General features: G+C 46.8%; 21 non-coding genes across 21 annotated transcripts; 4 read left to right on the forward strand and 17 right to left on the reverse strand.

The window, feature by feature from the left end:
- Nucleotides 1-903: 903 nt before the first annotated feature.
- trnam-cau (transfer RNA methionine (anticodon CAU)) lies at nt 904-976 on the reverse strand. Its single transcript has one exon. It is a non-coding gene; the product is annotated as a tRNA-Met (tRNA).
- Nucleotides 977-1,364: 388 nt separating this feature from the next.
- On the reverse strand, nt 1,365-1,437 carry trnaa-agc (transfer RNA alanine (anticodon AGC)). Its single transcript has one exon. It is a non-coding gene; the product is annotated as a tRNA-Ala (tRNA).
- Nucleotides 1,438-2,028: 591 nt separating this feature from the next.
- On the forward strand, nt 2,029-2,100 carry trnad-guc (transfer RNA aspartic acid (anticodon GUC)). The gene has a single exon. It is a non-coding gene; the product is annotated as a tRNA-Asp (tRNA).
- Nucleotides 2,101-2,809: 709 nt separating this feature from the next.
- On the reverse strand, nt 2,810-2,883 carry trnai-aau (transfer RNA isoleucine (anticodon AAU)). Its single transcript has one exon. It is a non-coding gene; the product is annotated as a tRNA-Ile (tRNA).
- Nucleotides 2,884-3,952: 1,069 nt separating this feature from the next.
- trnam-cau (transfer RNA methionine (anticodon CAU)) lies at nt 3,953-4,025 on the reverse strand. The gene has a single exon. It is a non-coding gene; the product is annotated as a tRNA-Met (tRNA).
- Nucleotides 4,026-4,413: 388 nt separating this feature from the next.
- Nucleotides 4,414-4,486, reverse strand: trnaa-cgc (transfer RNA alanine (anticodon CGC)). The gene has a single exon. It is a non-coding gene; the product is annotated as a tRNA-Ala (tRNA).
- A 593-nt stretch (nt 4,487-5,079) lies between these two features.
- On the forward strand, nt 5,080-5,151 carry trnad-guc (transfer RNA aspartic acid (anticodon GUC)). The gene has a single exon. It is a non-coding gene; the product is annotated as a tRNA-Asp (tRNA).
- A 713-nt stretch (nt 5,152-5,864) lies between these two features.
- trnai-aau (transfer RNA isoleucine (anticodon AAU)) lies at nt 5,865-5,938 on the reverse strand. The gene has a single exon. It is a non-coding gene; the product is annotated as a tRNA-Ile (tRNA).
- Nucleotides 5,939-7,006: 1,068 nt separating this feature from the next.
- On the reverse strand, nt 7,007-7,079 carry trnam-cau (transfer RNA methionine (anticodon CAU)). Its single transcript has one exon. It is a non-coding gene; the product is annotated as a tRNA-Met (tRNA).
- A 388-nt stretch (nt 7,080-7,467) lies between these two features.
- Nucleotides 7,468-7,540, reverse strand: trnaa-cgc (transfer RNA alanine (anticodon CGC)). Its single transcript has one exon. It is a non-coding gene; the product is annotated as a tRNA-Ala (tRNA).
- Nucleotides 7,541-8,133: 593 nt separating this feature from the next.
- Nucleotides 8,134-8,205, forward strand: trnad-guc (transfer RNA aspartic acid (anticodon GUC)). The gene has a single exon. It is a non-coding gene; the product is annotated as a tRNA-Asp (tRNA).
- A 712-nt stretch (nt 8,206-8,917) lies between these two features.
- Nucleotides 8,918-8,991, reverse strand: trnai-aau (transfer RNA isoleucine (anticodon AAU)). Its single transcript has one exon. It is a non-coding gene; the product is annotated as a tRNA-Ile (tRNA).
- Nucleotides 8,992-10,060: 1,069 nt separating this feature from the next.
- trnam-cau (transfer RNA methionine (anticodon CAU)) lies at nt 10,061-10,133 on the reverse strand. Its single transcript has one exon. It is a non-coding gene; the product is annotated as a tRNA-Met (tRNA).
- Nucleotides 10,134-10,521: 388 nt separating this feature from the next.
- trnaa-agc (transfer RNA alanine (anticodon AGC)) lies at nt 10,522-10,594 on the reverse strand. Its single transcript has one exon. It is a non-coding gene; the product is annotated as a tRNA-Ala (tRNA).
- A 593-nt stretch (nt 10,595-11,187) lies between these two features.
- On the forward strand, nt 11,188-11,259 carry trnad-guc (transfer RNA aspartic acid (anticodon GUC)). The gene has a single exon. It is a non-coding gene; the product is annotated as a tRNA-Asp (tRNA).
- Nucleotides 11,260-11,968: 709 nt separating this feature from the next.
- On the reverse strand, nt 11,969-12,042 carry trnai-aau (transfer RNA isoleucine (anticodon AAU)). The gene has a single exon. It is a non-coding gene; the product is annotated as a tRNA-Ile (tRNA).
- A 1,069-nt stretch (nt 12,043-13,111) lies between these two features.
- Nucleotides 13,112-13,184, reverse strand: trnam-cau (transfer RNA methionine (anticodon CAU)). Its single transcript has one exon. It is a non-coding gene; the product is annotated as a tRNA-Met (tRNA).
- Nucleotides 13,185-13,572: 388 nt separating this feature from the next.
- On the reverse strand, nt 13,573-13,645 carry trnaa-agc (transfer RNA alanine (anticodon AGC)). The gene has a single exon. It is a non-coding gene; the product is annotated as a tRNA-Ala (tRNA).
- Nucleotides 13,646-15,022: 1,377 nt separating this feature from the next.
- trnai-aau (transfer RNA isoleucine (anticodon AAU)) lies at nt 15,023-15,096 on the reverse strand. Its single transcript has one exon. It is a non-coding gene; the product is annotated as a tRNA-Ile (tRNA).
- A 1,069-nt stretch (nt 15,097-16,165) lies between these two features.
- Nucleotides 16,166-16,238, reverse strand: trnam-cau (transfer RNA methionine (anticodon CAU)). Its single transcript has one exon. It is a non-coding gene; the product is annotated as a tRNA-Met (tRNA).
- A 388-nt stretch (nt 16,239-16,626) lies between these two features.
- On the reverse strand, nt 16,627-16,699 carry trnaa-agc (transfer RNA alanine (anticodon AGC)). Its single transcript has one exon. It is a non-coding gene; the product is annotated as a tRNA-Ala (tRNA).
- Nucleotides 16,700-16,883: the final 184 nt, after the last annotated feature.

The raw sequence follows: 16,883 nt of genomic DNA on the forward strand, positions 1-16,883 counted from the left end.
GAGTGACACCGGCTGGCGAATCCCACTGGTGACACAGCTTCTCTCATGTTGTCTCCTTAGAGCACTAATGAAAGAAGTCTACATGTACATGGAAATGTTCAAAAAGTCTACAACATTACGTATTTGAATTACAGGTTTTATTCAGTAGGAAGTTTACTGTGACACGAGGTAAACCGGTGTCCATACGGGTTTCATTTCGATTATCTTCAGAAACGTGTTCTCAGCTGTGGTACCTCTACCGCTCCTCCACAGACGCTACAAACACGTTCGGAATCGATTATTTCAGCTTCGGTTTTGAGTTTTAAAACGCGTTAAGAAGTCCTTCCGACAGAGCACGGGCCAGGTGAGAGGAAATGGTGTTTTCACCGGCTCTCGGATGTGTAAAGACGCTCATAAACTGGTAGTGAATACTACCTCCCAATGGGGAGACAGGTATCTAACACGGGCTCGTTCCAGCATCATTTCCACTCCAACCTGCTCTCTTCATGGTTAATTGACTATTAATTGATTAAATGATTCACCTTTTGGGTGCGAGAGGTCCCAGGTTCAAATCGCGGACGAGCCCGTCTTTTCTTCTATTATTGTTGGAAGAAATATCCAGCCCTCCTCGGTAGTACACCAGAGCCAGTGTCGTGAGGTTATAGCCAGGTGCTGCAGCTGATGGGCTGACTGCTGGTTTACAAGATCCGATGGTGGAGACACCTTCACCACTCGGAGTTTATCTGCTGCTCTGATGTATCATTATTTTAAAAACATGTGAGTGGACACCGAGCATCATAGCGAGGGATCGAACCGTGTTTATCGCGGACTTAACATCTCGTATTCAGCGTGGAAGTGAAGAACACGCGTGTGAGTGAACGTCTCACGCCCCATCTGTGAAAAGCCCAAAACAGGAATGATCCCTGCCCCGTGTGAGGATCGAACTCACGACCTTCAGATTATGAGACTGACGCGCTACCTACTGCACTAACGAGGCTGGACAGTGGCTGTGTTCCAGCTCATGTTGAAATGAACATTATATGTATGAACATTATTTCCGTGTGACTGTCGTAACTCAGACCATATTCCCCCAAAAGATTAAAACGCCGGGCTGAAGAAAAGGGAAGATCTCATCTTCATAACTCACCGGTAAAGAGACCAGAACACCACGCGAAGTCAATAAAGCGCATTAAACTGATGACCACAAAACTTTGAAACGTACATCAGGCAAACAACGTTCAGAAAAGGAGTAAAAAGCAATTGTGAGTTATATCTAAGCAGTCTGAGTGTGGATCGTGTCGTGGGTGAAGGGGGAAAAGCCTCTCCCACTTTCATCATTCCATCCCGAGAGTGTCTGTCCTCTCTAGTACATAGAGCGCAAAAGCTGGAGGATGCGGGCATCGATCCCGCTACCTCTCGCATGCTAAGCGAGCGCTCTACCATCTGAGCTAATCCCCCTCGCTCTGTGAAAGATCAGCTCCCTCCCATGCACAATAAATCTCTCACGAGTCTTCTGTGCGATCGCACACTCATGGAAAACACACTTGAAATCAGAGCACTCACGACCTCTCCGGCTCGTTGGTTTGGGTTTGCTATCCGGTTGCGAGAGGTCCCGGCCTCAAATCTTGTCTTATTCCATGATTACAAGAACGTACGTCCAGCACTACTCGTGTTTTCTGCTTTTATGAAAGGACTCCTGACACTGCGATTTTCTCATGTTGGTTTTTTAGAGTACATCTGATTGACTGGTCTTCTCTCTTGCAGGGAGACGGGACTCTTCAGAGAGGGAGTCTCCCACTTGCGTGTAATTAGCAAAAAAAACACTTTTTCTAGATCTGCTTTTCCACCTGTCTGTGCTACTGCTCCTCCTCACACAGTACTAACACGTGTAGAATCAGTTGTTATTCATGAGGTTTCTAACGCTGGAAAGTTCTTTCAACTGAGCTTGGGACAAGTGAAAGCACACGGTGATTCGTATATCATCTCTACACATTTTCAGTCTCATTTCTGTTAGCAGTAACTGACCAACGAGTAGCAACAGAGACGTACTCCTCGTTAGTATAGTGGTGAGTATCCCCGCCTGTCACGCGGGAGACCGGGGTTCGATTCCCCGACGGGGAGACAGATTACTTTTTAACTACCTCACTTTAATTAAAAAAAACGTTTTAACTCCGTTAATTGTTAATTTACGTTAATTCTATGAATTGTTTACTTAGACACGTGTTCAATGACATGACTTCTCTTCTTACGGGTGAGTAATTACAGGAGTTTGAGCCCCGTTCATGGTGAAATGTTAAACAATCGTCAATCTGTGCCGGAAGGAGCCCCTCTAAAAAGAGCACCGGGGCACAAGCTTGTCTTTAATCCCACTGACGGTCTTCACTAGAGGCGTGGGTTCAAACCACTCTTCTCACACGCGCTTGTTTCCCCTCGTGTGTGAAAGTGTTTCATGTGTGATTGAAAATGAGACAAACTCCAGTCTCCGGTTAGAGCTGAAACAGCAATCCAGAACATGCCGCCTGCTTGAGCCTAGATCAGACTCAAAAATAAGCTCAGTTTATTCTTTATTATTTGACATTATGTTTTTAATTAGTAACTTAATATGCAGGACACACTAAGATGGGATTCTGACGTTGTCGATCTGCTGTTTGTAAATAAGTGAACGTCTCTCACTGTTGAATTGATGGAAAGATCGGTGGGTTTGGTTTTCTTCTGTTCACCACAGAAGTCCCGCCCTCGGTTCTGACGACCCGCCGCCTCCGTCTGTGTCCCGATCCGAAGCAGTCGGTTCAGTTCGCTTGGGGTATCTGGTGTATAAAAGGTGAGACACTGGCCCGTACGGGGATCGAACCCGCGACCTTGGCGTTATTAGCACCACGCTCTAACCAACTGAGCTAACCGGCCACATGAGACGTGTGTCCACCTCTGACCCTGAGCAAGTGAGACTGTAGAGATTTTTCCAAAGACCTGAGACGGACCAGCGTCTAATTCAGGGCGGGGGAGGGACACACTCCCAGTCCCAGGAACCGCACAGTAACCAGGACGATCACAGGTCCGAGTTTAAATACCAGAGTGACACCGGCTGGCGAATCCCACTGGTGACACAGCTTCTCTCATGTTGTCTCCTTAGAGCACTAATGAAAGAAGTCTACATGTACATGGAAATGTTCAAAAAGTCTACAACATTACGTATTTGAATTACAGGTTTTATTCAGTAGGAAGTTTACTGTGACACGAGGTAAACCGGTGTCCATACGGGTTTCATTTCGATTATCTTCAGAAACGTGTTCTCAGCTGTGGTACCTCTACCGCTCCTCCACAGACGCTACAAACACGTTCGGAATCGATTATTTCAGCTTCGGTTTTGAGTTTTAAAACGCGTTAAGAAGTCCTTCCGACAGAGCACGGGCCAGGTGAGAGGAAATGGTGTTTTCACCGGCTCTCGGATGTGTAAAGACGCTCATAAACTGGTAGTGAATACTACCTCCCAATGGGGAGACAGGTATCTAACACGGGCTCGTTCCAGCATCATTTCCACTCCAACCTGCTCTCTTCATGGTTAATTGACTATTAATTGATTAAATGATTCACCTTTTGGGTGCGAGAGGTCCCAGGTTCAAATCCCGGACGAGCCCGTCTTTTCTTCTATTATTGTTGGAAGAAATATCCAGCCCTCCTCGGTAGTACACCAGAGCCAGTGTCGTGAGGTTATAGCCAGGTGCTGCAGCTGATGGGCTGACTGCTGGTTTACAAGATCCGATGGTGGAGACACCTTCACCACTCGGAGTTTATCTGCTGCTCTGATGTATCATTATTTTAAAAACATGTGAGTGGACACCGAGCATCATAGCGAGGGATCGAACCGTGTTTATCGCGGACTTAACATCTCGTATTCAGCGTGGAAGTGAAGAACACGCGTGTGAGTGAACGTCTCACGCCCCATCTGTGAAAAGCCCAAAACAGGAATGATCCCTGCCCCGTGTGAGGATCGAACTCACGGCCTTCAGATTATGAGACTGACGCGCTACCTACTGCGCTAACGAGGCTGGACAGTGGCTGCGTTCCAGCTCATGTTGAAATGAACATTATATGTATGAACATTATTTCCGTGTGACTGTCGTAACTCAGACCATATTCCCCCAAAAGATTAAAACGCCGGGCTGAAGAAAAGGGAAGATCTCATCTTCATAACTCACCGGTAAAGAGACCAGAACACCACGCGAAGTCAATAAAGCGCATTAAACTGATGACCACAAAACTTTGAAACGTACATCAGGCAAACAACGTTCAGAAAAGGAGTAAAAAGCAATTGTGAGTTATATCTAAGCAGTCTGAGTGTGGATCGTGTCGTGGGTGAAGGGGGAAAAGCCTCTCCCACTTTCATCACTCCATCCCGAGAGTGTCTGTCCTCTCTAGTACATAGAGCGCAAAAGCTGGAGGATGCGGGCATCGATCCCGCTACCTCTCGCATGCGAAGCGAGCGCTCTACCATCTGAGCTAATCCCCCTCGCTCTGTGAAAGATCAGCTCCCTCCCATGCACAATAAATCTCTCACGAGTCTTCTGTGCGATCGCACACTCATGGAAAACACACTTGAAATCAGAGCACTCACGACCTCTCCGGCTCGTTGGTTTGGGTTTGCTATCCGGTTGCGAGAGGTCCCGGCCTCAAATCTTGTCTTATTCCATGATTACAAGAACGTACGTCCAGCACTACTCGTGTTTTCTGCTTTTATGAAAGGACTCCTGACACTCTGCGATTTTCTCATGTTGGTTTTTTAGAGTACATCTGATTGACTGGTCTTCTCTCTTGCAGGGAGACGGGACTCTTCAGAGAGGGAGTCTCCCACTTGCGTGTAATTAGCAAAAAAAACACTTTTTCTAGATCTGCTTTTCCACCTGTCTGTGCTACTGCTCCTCCTCACACACTACTAACACGTGTAGAATCAGTTGTTATTCATGAGGTTTCTAACGCTGGAAAGTTCTTTCAACTGAGCTTGGGACAAGTGAAAGCACACGGTGATTCGTATTTCATCTCTACCCAATTTCAGTCTCATTTCTGTTAGCAGTAAGTGACCAACGAGCAGCTACAGAGACGTACTCCTCGTTAGTATAGTGGTGAGTATCCCCGCCTGTCACGCGGGAGACCGGGGTTCGATTCCCCGACGGGGAGACAGGTTACTTTTTAACTACCTCACTTTAATTAAAAAAAAAAAACGTTTTAACTCCGTTAATTGTTAATTTACGTTAATTCTATGAATTGATTACTTAGACACGTGTTCAATGACATGACTTCTCTTCTTACGGGTGAGTAATTACAGGAGTTTGAGCCCCGTTCATGGTGAAATGTTAAACAATCGTCAATCTGTGCCGGAAGGAGCCCCTCTAAAAAGAGCACCGGGGCACAAGCTTGTCTTTAATCCCACTGACGGTCTTCACTAGAGGCGTGAGTTCAAACCACTCTTCTCACACGCGCTTGTTTCCCCTCGTGTGTGAAAGTGTTTCATGTGTGATTGAAAATGAGACAAACTCCAGTCTCCGGTTAGAGCTGAAACAGCAATCCAGAACATGCCGCCTGCTTGAGCCTAGATCAGACTCAAAAATAAGCTCAGTTTATTCTTTATTATTTGACATTATGTTTTTAATTAGTAACTTAATATGCAGGACACACTAAGATGGGATTCTGACGTTGTCGATCTGCTGTTTGTAAATAAGTGAACGTCTCTCACTGTTGAATTGATGGAAAGATCGGTGGGTTTGGTTTTCTTCTGTTCACCACAGAAGTCCCGCCCTCGGTTCTGACGACCCGCCGCCTCCGTCTGTGTCCCGATCCGAAGCAGTCGGTTCAGTTCGCTTGGGGTATCTGGTGTATAAAAGGTGAGACACTGGCCCGTACGGGGATCGAACCCGCGACCTTGGCGTTATTAGCACCACGCTCTAACCAACTGAGCTAACCGGCCACATGAGACGTGTGTCCACCTCTGACCCTGAGCAAGTGAGACTGTAGAGATTTTTCCAAAGACCTGAGACGGACCAGCGTCTAATTCAGGGCGGGGGAGGGACACACTCCCAGTCCCAGGAACCGCACAGTAACCAGGACGATCACAGGTCCGAGTTTAAATACCAGAGTGACACCGGCTGGCGAATCCCACTGGTGACACAGCTTCTCTCATGTTGTCTCCTTAGAGCACTAATGAAAGAAGTCTACATGTACATGGAAATGTTCAAAAAGTCTACAACATTACGTATTTGAATTACAGGTTTTATTCAGTAGGAAGTTTACTGTGACACGAGGTAAACCGGTGTCCATACGGGTTTCATTTCGATTATCTTCAGAAACGTGTTCTCAGCTGTGGTACCTCTACCGCTCCTCCACAGACGCTACAAACACGTTCGGAATCGATTATTTCAGCTTCGGTTTTGAGTTTTAAAACGCGTTAAGAAGTCCTTCCGACAGAGCACGGGCCAGGTGAGAGGAAATGGTGTTTTCACCGGCTCTCGGATGTGTAAAGACGCTCATAAACTGGTAGTGAATACTACCTCCCAATGGGGAGACAGGTATCTAACACGGGCTCGTTCCAGCATCATTTCCACTCCAACCTGCTCTCTTCATGATTAATTGACTATTAATTGATTAAATGATTCACCTTTTGGGTGCGAGAGGTCCCAGGTTCAAATCCCGGACGAGCCCGTCTTTTCTTCTATTATTGTTGGAAGAAATATCCAGCCCTCCTCGGTAGTACACCAGAGCCAGTGTCGTGAGGTTATACCAGGTGCTGCAGCTGATGGGCTGACTGCTGGTTTACAAGATCCGATGGTGGAGACACCTTCACCACTCGGAGTTTATCTGCTGCTCTGATGTATCATTATTTTAAAAACATGTGAGTGGACACCGAGCATCATAGCGAGGGATCGAACCGTGTTTATCGCGGACTTAACATCTCGTATTCAGCGTGGAAGTGAAGAACACGCGTGTGAGTGAACGTCTCACGCCCCATCTGTGAAAAGCCCAAAACAGGAATGATCCCTGCCCCGTGTGAGGATCGAACTCACGGCCTTCAGATTATGAGACTGACGCGCTACCTACTGCGCTAACGAGGCTGGACAGTGGCTGCGTTCCAGCTCATGTTGAAATGAACATTATATGTATGAACATTATTTCCGTGTGACTGTCGTAACTCAGACCATATTCCCCCAAAAGATTAAAACGCCGGGCTGAAGAAAAGGGAAGATATCATCTTCATAACTCACCGGTAAAGAGACCAGAACACCACGCGAAGTCAATAAAGCGCATTAAACTGATGACCACAAAACTTTGAAACGTACATCAGGCAAACAACGTTCAGAAAAGGAGTAAAAAGCAATTGTGAGTTATATCTAAGCAGTCTGAGTGTGGATCGTGTCGTGGGTGAAGGGGGAAAAGCCTCTCCCACTTTCATCACTCCATCCCGAGAGTGTCTGTCCTCTCTAGTACATAGAGCGCAAAAGCTGGAGGATGCGGGCATCGATCCCGCTACCTCTCGCATGCGAAGCGAGCGCTCTACCATCTGAGCTAATCCCCCTCGCTCTGTGAAAGATCAGCTCCCTCCCATGCACAATAAATCTCTCACGAGTCTTCTGTGCGATCGCACACTCATGGAAAACACACTTGAAATCAGAGCACTCACGACCTCTCCGGCTCGTTGGTTTGGGTTTGCTATCCGGTTGCGAGAGGTCCCGGCCTCAAATCTTGTCTTATTTCATGATTACAAGAACGTACGTCCAGCACTACTCGTGTTTTCTGCTTTTATGAAAGGACTCCTGACACACTGCGATTTTCTCATGTTGGTTTTTTAGAGTACATCTGATTGACTGGTCTTCTCTCTTGCAGGGAGACGGGACTCTTCAGAGAGGGAGTCTCCCACTTGCGTGTAATTAGCAAAAAAAACACTTTTTCTAGATCTGCTTTTCCACCTGTCTGTGCTACTGCTCCTCCTCACACACTACTAACACGTGTAGAATCAGTTGTTATTCATGAGGTTTCTAACGCTGGAAAGTTCTTTCAACTGAGCTTGGGACAAGTGAAAGCACACGGTGATTCGTATTTCATCTCTACCCAATTTCAGTCTCATTTCTGTTAGCAGTAAGTGACCAACGAGCAGCTACAGAGACGTACTCCTCGTTAGTATAGTGGTGAGTATCCCCGCCTGTCACGCGGGAGACCGGGGTTCGATTCCCCGACGGGGAGACAGGTTACTTTTTAACTACCTCACTTTAATTAAAAAAAAAAACGTTTTAACTCCGTTAATTGTTAATTTACGTTAATTCTATGAATTGATTACTTAGACACGTGTTCAATGACATGACTTCTCTTCTTACGGGTGAGTAATTACAGGAGTTTGAGCCCCGTTCATGGTGAAATGTTAAACAATCGTCAATCTGTGCCGGAAGGAGCCCCTCTAAAAAGAGCACCGGGGCACAAGCTTGTCTTTAATCCCACTGACGGTCTTCACTAGAGGCGTGAGTTCAAACCACTCTTCTCACACGCGCTTGTTTCCCCTCGTGTGTGAAAGTGTTTCATGTGTGATTGAAAATGAGACAAACTCCAGTCTCCGGTTAGAGCTGAAACAGCAATCCAGAACATGCCGCCTGCTTGAGCCTAGATCAGACTCAAAAATAAGCTCAGTTTATTCTTTATTATTTGACATTATGTTTTTAATTAGTAACTTAATATGCAGGACACACTAAGATGGGATTCTGACGTTGTCGATCTGCTGTTTGTAAATAAGTGAACGTCTCTCACTGTTGAATTGATGGAAAGATCGGTGGGTTTGGTTTTCTTCTGTTCACCACAGAAGTCCCGCCCTCGGTTCTGACGACCCGCCGCCTCCGTCTGTGTCCCGATCCGAAGCAGTCGGTTCAGTTCGCTTGGGGTATCTGGTGTATAAAAGGTGAGACAGTGGCCCGTACGGGGATCGAACCCGCGACCTTGGCGTTATTAGCACCACGCTCTAACCAACTGAACTAACCGGCCACATGAGACGTGTGTCCACCTCTGACCCTGAGCAAGTGAGACTGTAGAGATTTTTCCAAAGACCTGAGACGGACCAGCGTCTAATTCAGGGCGGGGGAGGGACACACTCCCAGTCCCAGGAACCGCACAGTAACCAGGACGATCACAGGTCCGAGTTTAAATACCAGAGTGACACCGGCTGGCGAATCCCACTGGTGACACAGCTTCTCTCATGTTGTCTCCTTAGAGCACTAATGAAAGAAGTCTACATGTACATGGAAATGTTCAAAAAGTCTACAACATTACGTATTTGAATTACAGGTTTTATTCAGTAGGAAGTTTACTGTGACACGAGGTAAACCGGTGTCCATACGGGTTTCATTTCGATTATCTTCAGAAACGTGTTCTCAGCTGTGGTACCTCTACCGCTCCTCCACAGACGCTACAAACACGTTCGGAATCGATTATTTCAGCTTCGGTTTTGAGTTTTAAAACGCGTTAAGAAGTCCTTCCGACAGAGCACGGGCCAGGTGAGAGGAAATGGTGTTTTCACCGGCTCTCGGATGTGTAAAGACGCTCATAAACTGGTAGTGAATACTACCTCCCAATGGGGAGACAGGTATCTAACACGGGCTCGTTCCAGCATCATTTCCACTCCAACCTGCTCTCTTCATGGTTAATTGACTATTAATTGATTAAATGATTCACCTTTTGGGTGCGAGAGGTCCCAGGTTCAAATCCCGGACGAGCCCGTCTTTTCTTCTATTATTGTTGGAAGAAATATCCAGCCCTCCTCGGTAGTACACCAGAGCCAGTGTCGTGAGGTTATAGCCAGGTGCTGCAGCTGATGGGCTGACTGCTGGTTTACAAGATCCGATGGTGGAGACACCTTCACCACTCGGAGTTTATCTGCTGCTCTGATGTATCATTATTTTAAAAACATGTGAGTGGACACCGAGCATCATAGCGAGGGATCGAACCGTGTTTATCGCGGACTTAACATCTCGTATTCAGCGTGGAAGTGAAGAACACGCGTGTGAGTGAACGTCTCACGCCCCATCTGTGAAAAGCCCAAAACAGGAATGATCCCTGCCCCGTGTGAGGATCGAACTCACGACCTTCAGATTATGAGACTGACGCGCTACCTACTGCGCTAACGAGGCTGGATAGTGGCTGTGTTCCAGCTCATGTTGAAATGAACATTATATGTATGAACATTATTTCCGTGTGACTGTCGTAACTCAGACCATATTCCCCCAAAAGATTAAAACGCCGGGCTGAAGAAAAGGGAAGATCTCATCTTCATAACTCACCGGTAAAGAGACCAGAACACCACGCGAAGTCAATAAAGCGCATTAAACTGATGACCACAAAACTTTGAAACGTACATCAGGCAAACAACGTTCAGAAAAGGAGTAAAAAGCAATTGTGAGTTATATCTAAGCAGTCTGAGTGTGGATCGTGTCGTGGGTGAAGGGGGAAAAGCCTCTCCCACTTTCATCATTCCATCCCGAGAGTGTCTGTCCTCTCTAGTACATAGAGCGCAAAAGCTGGAGGATGCAGGCATCGATCCCGCTACCTCTCGCATGCTAAGCGAGCGCTCTACCATCTGAGCTAATCCCCCTCGCTCTGTGAAAGATCAGCTCCCTCCCATGCACAATAAATCTCTCACGAGTCTTCTGTGCGATCGCACACTCATGGAAAACACACTTGAAATCAGAGCACTCACGACCTCTCCGGCTCGTTGGTTTGGGTTTGCTATCCGGTTGCGAGAGGTCCCGGCCTCAAATCTTGTCTTATTCCATGATTACAAGAACGTACGTCCAGCACTACTCGTGTTTTCTGCTTTTATGAAAGGACTCCTGACACACTGCGATTTTCTCATGTTGGTTTTTTAGAGTACATCTGATTGACTGGTCTTCTCTCTTGCAGGGAGACGGGACTCTTCAGAGAGGGAGTCTCCCACTTGCGTGTAATTAGCAGAAAAAACACTTTTTCTAGATCTGCTTTTCCACCTGTCTGTGCTACTGCTCCTCCTCACACACTACTAACACGTGTAGAATCAGTTGTTATTCATGAGGTTTCTAACGCTGGAAAGTTCTTTCAACTGAGCTTGGGACAAGTGAAAGCACACGGTGATTCGTATATCATCTCTACACATTTTCAGTCTCATTTCTGTTAGCAGTAACTGACCAACGAGCAGCAACTGAGACGTACTCCTCGTTAGTATAGTGGTGAGTATCCCCGCCTGTCACGCGGGAGACCGGAGTTCGATTCCCCGACGGGGAGACAGATTACTTTTTAACTACCTCACTTTAATTAAAAAAAACGTTTTAACTCCGTGAATTGTTAATTTACGTTAATTCTATGAATTGTTTACTTAGACACGTGTTCAATGACATGACTTCTCTTCTTACGGGTGAGTAATTACAGGAGTTTGAGCCCCGTTCATGGTGAAATGTTAAACAATCGTCAATCTGTGCCGGAAGGAGCCCCTCTAAAAAGAGCACCGGGGCACAAGCTTGTCTTTAATCCCACTGACGGTCTTCACTAGAGGCGTGGGTTCAAACCACTCTTCTCACACGCGCTTGTTTCCCCTCGTGTGTGAAAGTGTTTCATGTGTGATTGAAAATGAGACAAACTCCAGTCTCCGGTTAGAGCTGAAACAGCAATCCAGAACATGCCGCCTGCTTGAGCCTAGATCAGACTCAAAAATAAGCTCAGTTTATTCTTTATTATTTGACATTATGTTTTTAATTAGTAACTTAATATGCAGGACACACTAAGATGGGATTCTGACGTTGTCGATCTGCTGTTTGTAAATAAGTGAACGTCTCTCACTGTTGAATTGATGGAAAGATCGGTGGGTTTGGTTTTCTTCTGTTCACCACAGAAGTCCCGCCCTCGGTTCTGACGACCCGCCGCCTCCGTCTGTGTCCCGATCCGAAGCAGTCGGTTCAGTTCGCTTGGGGTATCTGGTGTATAAAAGGTGAGACACTGGCCCGTACGGGGATCGAACCCGCGACCTTGGCGTTATTAGCACCACGCTCTAACCAACTGAGCTAACCGGCCACATGAGACGTGTGTCCACCTCTGACCCTGAGCAAGTGAGACTGTAGAGATTTTTCCAAAGACCTGAGACGGACCAGCGTCTAATTCAGGGCGGGGGAGGGACACACTCCCAGTCCCAGGAACCGCACAGTAACCAGGACGATCACAGGTCCGAGTTTAAATACCAGAGTGACACCGGCTGGCGAATCCCACTGGTGACACAGCTTCTCTCATGTTGTCTCCTTAGAGCACTAATGAAAGAAGTCTACATGTACATGGAAATGTTCAAAAAGTCTACAACATTACGTATTTGAATTACAGGTTTTATTCAGTAGGAAGTTTACTGTGACACGAGGTAAACCGGTGTCCATACGGGTTTCATTTCGATTATCTTCAGAAACGTGTTCTCAGCTGTGGTACCTCTACCGCTCCTCCACAGACGCTACAAACACGTTCGGAATCGATTATTTCAGCTTCGGTTTTGAGTTTTAAAACGCGTTAAGAAGTCCTTCCGACAGAGCACGGGCCAGGTGAGAGGAAATGGTGTTTTCACCGGCTCTCGGATGTGTAAAGACGCTCATAAACTGGTAGTGAATACTACCTCCCAATGGGGAGACAGGTATCTAACACGGGCTCGTTCCAGCATCATTTCCACTCCAACCTGCTCTCTTCATGGTTAATTGACTATTAATTGATTAAATGATTCACCTTTTGGGTGCGAGAGGTCCCAGGTTCAAATCCCGGACGAGCCCGTCTTTTCTTCTATTATTGTTGGAAGAAATATCCAGCCCTCCTCGGTAGTACACCAGAGCCAGTGTCGTGAGGTTATAGCCAGGTGCTGCAGCTGATGGGCTGACTGCTGGTTTACAAGATCCGATGGTGGAGACACCTTCACCACTCGGAGTTTATCTGCTGCTCTGATGTATCATTATTTTAAAAACATGTGAGTGGACACCGAGCATCATAGCGAGGGATCGAACCGTGTTTATCGCGGACTTAACATCTCGTATTCAGCGTGGAAGTGAAGAACACGCGTGTGAGTGAACGTCTCACGCCCCATCTGTGAAAAGCCCAAAACAGGAATGATCCCTGCCCCGTGTGAGGATCGAACTCACGGCCTTCAGATTATGAGACTGACGCGCTACCTACTGCGCTAACGAGGCTGGACAGTGGCTGTGTTCCAGCTCATGTTGAAATGAACATTATATGTATGAACATTATTTCCGTGTGACTGTCGTAACTCAGACCATATTCCCCCAAAAGATTAAAACGCCGGGCTGAAGAAAAGGGAAGATCTCATCTTCATAACTCACCGGTAAAGAGACCAGAACACCACGCGAAGTCAATAAAGCGCATTAAACTGATGACCACAAAACTTTGAAACGTACATCAGGCAAACAACGTTCAGAAAAGGAGTAAAAAGCAATTGTGAGTTATATCTAAGCAGTCTGAGTGTGGATCGTGTCGTGGGTGAAGGGGGAAAAGCCTCTCCCACTTTCATCATTCCATCCCGAGAGTGTCTGTCCTCTCTAGTACATAGAGCGCAAAAGCTGGAGGATGCGGGCATCGATCCCGCTACCTCTCGCATGCTAAGCGAGCGCTCTACCATCTGAGCTAATCCCCCTCGCTCTGTGAAAGATCAGCTCCCTCCCATGCACAATAAATCTCTCACGAGTCTTCTGTGCGATCGCACACTCATGGAAAACACACTTGAAATCAGAGCACTCACGACCTCTCCGGCTCGTTGGTTTGGGTTTGCTATCCGGTTGCGAGAGGTCCCGGCCTCAAATCTTGTCTTATTCCATGATTACAAGAACGTACGTCCAGCACTACTCGTGTTTTCTGCTTTTATGAAAGGACTCCTGACACACTGCGATTTTCTCATGTTGGTTTTTTAGAGTACATCTGATTGACTGGTCTTCTCTCTTGCAGGGAGACGGGACTCTTCAGAGAGGGAGTCTCCCACTTGCGTGTAATTAGCAGAAAAAACACTTTTTCTAGATCTGCTTTTCCACCTGTCTGTGCTACTGCTCCTCCTCACACACTACTAACACGTGTAGAATCAGTTGTTATTCATGAGGTTTCTAACGCTGGAAAGTTCTTTCAACTGAGCTTGGGACAAGTGAAAGCACACGGTGATTCGTATTTCATCTCTACCCAATTTCAGTCTCATTTCTGTTAGCAGTAAGTGACCAACGAGCAGCTACAGAGACGTACTCCTCGTTAGTATAGTGGTGAGTATCCCCGCCTGTCACGTGGGAGACCGGGGTTCGATTCCCCGAAGGGGAGACAGGTTACTTTTTAACTACCTCACTTTAATTAAAAAAAAAAACGTTTTAACTCCGTGAATTGTTAATTTACGTTAATTCTATGAATTGATTACTTAGACACGTGTTCAATGACATGACTTCTCTTCTTACGGGTGAGTAATTACAGGAGTTTGAGCCCCGTTCATGGTGAAATGTTAAACAATCGTCAATCTGTGCCGGAAGGAGCCCCTCTAAAAAGAGCACCGGGGCACAAGCTTGTCTTTAATCCCACTGACGGTCTTCACTAGAGGCGTGGGTTCAAACCACTCTTCTCACACGCGCTTGTTTCCCCTCGTGTGTGAAAGTGTTTCATGTGTGATTGAAAATGAGACAAACTCCAGTCTCCGGTTAGAGCTGAAACAGCAATCCAGAACATGCCGCCTGCTTGAGCCTAGATCAGACTCAAAAATAAGCTCAGTTTATTCTTTATTATTTGACATTATGTTTTTAATTAGTAACTTAATATGCAGGACACACTAAGATGGGATTCTGACGTTGTCGATCTGCTGTTTGTAAATAAGTGAACGTCTCTCACTGTTGAATTGATGGAAAGATCGGTGGGTTTGGTTTTCTTCTGTTCACCACAGAAGTCCCGCCCTCGGTTCTGACGACCTTCCGCCTCCGTCTGGGTCCCGATCCGAAGCAGTCGGTTCAGTTCGCCTGGGGTATCTGGTGTATAAAAGGTGAGACAGTGGCCCGTACGGGGATTGAACCCGCGACCTTGGCGTTATTAGCACCACGCTCTAACCAACTGAGCTAACCAGCCACATGAGAGGTGTGTCCACCTCTGACCCTGAGCAAGTGAGACTGTAGAGATTTTTCCAAAGACCTGAGACGGACCAGCGTCTAATTCAGGGCGGGGGAGGGACACACTCCCAGTCCCAGGAACCGCACAGTAACCAGGACGATCACAGGTCCGAGTTTAAATACCAGAGTGACACCGGCTGGCGAATCCCACTGGTGACACAGCTTCTCTCATGTTGTCTCCTTAGAGCACTAATGAAAGAAGTCTACATGTACATGGAAATGTTCAAAAAGTCTACAACATTACGTATTTGAATTACAGGTTTTATTCAGTAGGAAGTTTACTGTGACACGAGGTAAACCGGTGTCCATACGGGTTTCATTTCGATTATCTTCAGAAACGTGTTCTCAGCTGTGGTACCTCTACCGCTCCTCCACAGACGCTACAAACACGTTCGGAATCGATTATTTCAGCTTCGGTTTTGAGTTTTAAAACGCGTTAAGAAGTCCTTCCGACAGAGCACGGGCCAGGTGAGAGGAAATGGTGTTTTCACCGGCTCTCGGATGTGTAAAGACGCTCATAAACTGGTAGTGAATACTACCTCCCAATGGGGAGACAGGTATCTAACACGGGCTCGTTCCAGCATCATTTCCACTCCAACCTGCTCTCTTCATGGTTAATTGACTATTAATTGATTAAATGATTCACCTTTTGGGTGCGAGAGGTCCCAGGTTCAAATCCCGGACGAGCCCGTCTTTTCTTCTATTATTGTTGGAAGAAATATCCAGCCCTCCTCGGTAGTACACCAGAGCCAGTGTCGTGAGGTTATAGCCAGGTGCTGCAGCTGATGGGCTGACTGCTGGTTTACAAGATCCGATGGTGGAGACACCTTCACCACTCGGAGTTTATCTGCTGCTCTGATGTATCATTATTTTAAAAACATGTGAGTGGACACCGAGCATCATAGCGAGGGATCGAACCGTGTTTATCGCGGACTTAACATCTCGTATTCAGCGTGGAAGTGAAGAACACGCGTGTGAGTGAACGTCTCACGCCCCATCTGTGAAAAGCCCAAAACAGGAATGATCCCTGCCCCGTGTGAGGATCGAACTCACGACCTTCAGATTATGAGACTGACGCGCTACCTACTGCGCTAACGAGGCTGGACAGTGGCTGTGTTCCAGCTCATGTTGAAATGAACATTATATGTATGAACATTATTTCCGTGTGACTGTCGTAACTCAGACCATATTCCCCCAAAAGATTAAAACGCCGGGCTGAAGAAAAGGGAAGATCTCATCTTCATAACTCACCGGTAAAGAGACCAGAACACCACGCGAAGTCAATAAAGCGCATTAAACTGATGACCACAAAACTTTGAAACGTACATCAGGCAAACAACGTTCAGAAAAGGAGTAAAAAGCAATTGTGAGTTATATCTAAGCAGTCTGAGTGTGGATCGTGTCGTGGGTGAAGGGGGAAAAGCCTCTCCCACTTTCATCATTCCATCCCGAGAGTGTCTGTCCTCTCTAGTACATAGAGCGCAAAAGCTGGAGGATGCGGGCATCGATCCCGCTACCTCTCGCATGCTAAGCGAGCGCTCTACCATCTGAGCTAATCCCCCTCGCTCTGTGAAAGATCAGCTCCCTCCCATGCACAATAAATCTCTCACGAGTCTTCTGTGCGATCGCACACTCATGGAAAACACACTTGAAATCAGAGCACTCACGACCTCTCCGGCTCGTTGGTTTGGGTTTGCTATCCGGTTGCGAGAGGTCCCGGCCTCAAATCTTGTCTTATTCCATGAT

Source organism: Lepisosteus oculatus, chromosome 4 (assembly GCF_040954835.1).
Source record: "Lepisosteus oculatus isolate fLepOcu1 chromosome 4, fLepOcu1.hap2, whole genome shotgun sequence".
In the NCBI taxonomy this organism is placed as follows: Eukaryota; Metazoa; Chordata; class Actinopteri; order Semionotiformes; family Lepisosteidae; genus Lepisosteus; species Lepisosteus oculatus.